Source organism: Chrysochloris asiatica, unplaced genomic scaffold, assembly GCF_000296735.1.
Source record: "Chrysochloris asiatica unplaced genomic scaffold, ChrAsi1.0 scaffold00017, whole genome shotgun sequence".
NCBI classification, from domain to species: Eukaryota; Metazoa; Chordata; class Mammalia; order Afrosoricida; family Chrysochloridae; genus Chrysochloris; species Chrysochloris asiatica.
In genome coordinates, this window is record NW_006408535.1 from 28,923,931 (window position 1) to 28,926,118 (window position 2,188).

A 2,188-nucleotide genomic window follows, 5' to 3' on the forward strand; every position below is an offset into this window, starting at 1 on the left:
AAATTGGAGAAGGAGAAGAGTGAGTTCAAGCTGGAGCTGGACGATGTCACCTCCAACATGGAGCAGATCATCAAGGCCAAGGTGGCTACCTACCCTCTCAACCTCTCCTCAACTCCAATTCCCTCCACCCACCTTCACTTTCTGGACATGATGTCGTCCTTCTTTGATGGTCCAGGACTCCACCTCCTATCCTCTAGCTGGGTCCTCTACCACCTAATTTTTTCCATGACTCCCCCGCTCCCTTTCTCTTTAATTGTACCTCTTACACCTCTCTTATCCTGCCTTCATCTTATGACTCTTCATCCTCTCTCAGGCTAACCTGGAAAAAATGTGCAGGACCCTGGAAGACCAGATGAATGAGCACCGTTGCAAGGCCGAGGAGACCCAGCGTTCTGTCAATGATCTCTCCAGTCAGCGGGCTAAGCTACAAACTGAGAATGGTTAGCTTGCACTGGGGCCCTCTTGGATCCACTCCAGCCTCCCCTGGCTTCCTGAGGCAACCTAGTCTTTGGAAGACTCATGAAAACATGCACACAAAGAGTCTCCAGAGAACAAGGTGTGAGAATTAGGGGAGCTTTGGGGTGACTGGCCTTTAAGAGTTGAGTTTGTGCTGCCTCCTCAGGTGAACTGTCCCGACAACTGGATGAAAAGGAGGCGCTGATTTCCCAGTTGACCCGAGGCAAGCTTACATACACCCAGCAGTTGGAGGATCTCAAGAGGCAGCTGGAGGAGGAGGTTAAGGTGAGGCCTGGACTGGGGCCCCCTAGCCCAGGCAGGGAGCACACGGACTGGCCTTGCATTCACTGGACTGGCCTTCCCCACAAATGAGGCTCGCCATATATCCAGTGTTGTTGCTAAGTGCTGTTGGGTTCATTCCCACTCATAGCAATCCTGTATAGAGTTTCTGAGAAGCAGTTGGTGGGTTTGAGGTTCGAAGTCCAATGCTTATCCTACAGCACCACACCAGGAGTCCAATCTATGTGTTGTTGTTAAGTGCCATCTAGTCAGTTCCAACTCAAAGCAACCCTATATAAGGTTTCCGAGGAGCAGCTGGTGAGTCTGAACTGTCGACCTTATTGTCCAAACCAACCTTGAGGTCAACTGGCTCCACCCCCAAATTCCAAAAAGAACAATAACAACCCAAACTTCACCTCATGCTTCCTACCCCTAGGCCAAACCCTTTGCTCTGTGTTACAATCCCTGGTGGAGACGAATGGCAAGGAAGACATGAAGTGAGGGTGTAAGAGAAGGAGGGGAAATAAACTAGGAGGGTGTATTAGGCCTTGGGTGAGCACAGGTATGAGATGCAGAAACATCTCAAATGGGTCCTAGGATCATCAGGGAAACTGAAAACTGGGGAAAGAAACTAAATGGAAGTCTATTCCTAGAACTTCGTTGGGTTCATGGAAAAATGGAAACAATGTGAGTTTTTTAAAAAGCCAAGACTCAAGTATTAAGCTGCTTGTTGTAGCTTGGTGACTGTGGAGGGATTCACCTCTCTAAGCCTCAGGTTCCTTTCCTGTAAAGAGGCAGTGTGATGATAATGCCTGCTGCAGTGAGAAACACCGGAGGAACCGTTATGAAGTGTTTTGTAAATAGTGGGGCATGATATCAGCAATACGTGGGATTGTTGTTGTTGTTAGGTGCCATCAGTCAAGTCAGTTCCAACTCATAGTGACCCTATGCACAACAGATTGTTGTCATGTTTGAGCCCATTTTTGCAGCCATTGTGTCAATCCATCTGGTTGGCGGTCTGCCTTTGATAACATGTCAGTAGATCATGTGGTATAAATGCTTAATATGGTTGACCGTTAACCAAAAGGTTGGCCATTCAAGTCCACCCAGAAGCACCTAGGAAGAAAGGTCTGGTGATCTACGTACAAAAATCAGTCATTGAAAAGCCTAAGCACAGTTCTACTCTGACACACAAGTCAAGGTCAACTTGACTCAATGGCAGCTGGTATTTGGAATAAACCATTCTGGTGAGGTCACAGGGAGAAAATACAGATTGGGTGAGGAGACTGGCAAGCACTAGGGTTGCCTGATGGAGAAAGCTGAGCCCATCCCCTGTGTCCACCCCTCCTCCCCGCAGGCGAAGAATGCCCTGGCCCATGCGCTGCAGTCAGCACGGCATGACTGTGACCTGCTACGGGAGCAGTATGAGGAGGAGACGGAGGCCAAGGCCGAG

General features: G+C 49.0%; 1 pseudogene; it reads left to right on the forward strand.

Annotated features, from left to right (window-relative positions):
- LOC102813980 overlaps window positions 1–2,188 on the forward strand; it is a 38,905-nt pseudogene that overhangs the window by 23,815 nt on the left and 12,902 nt on the right.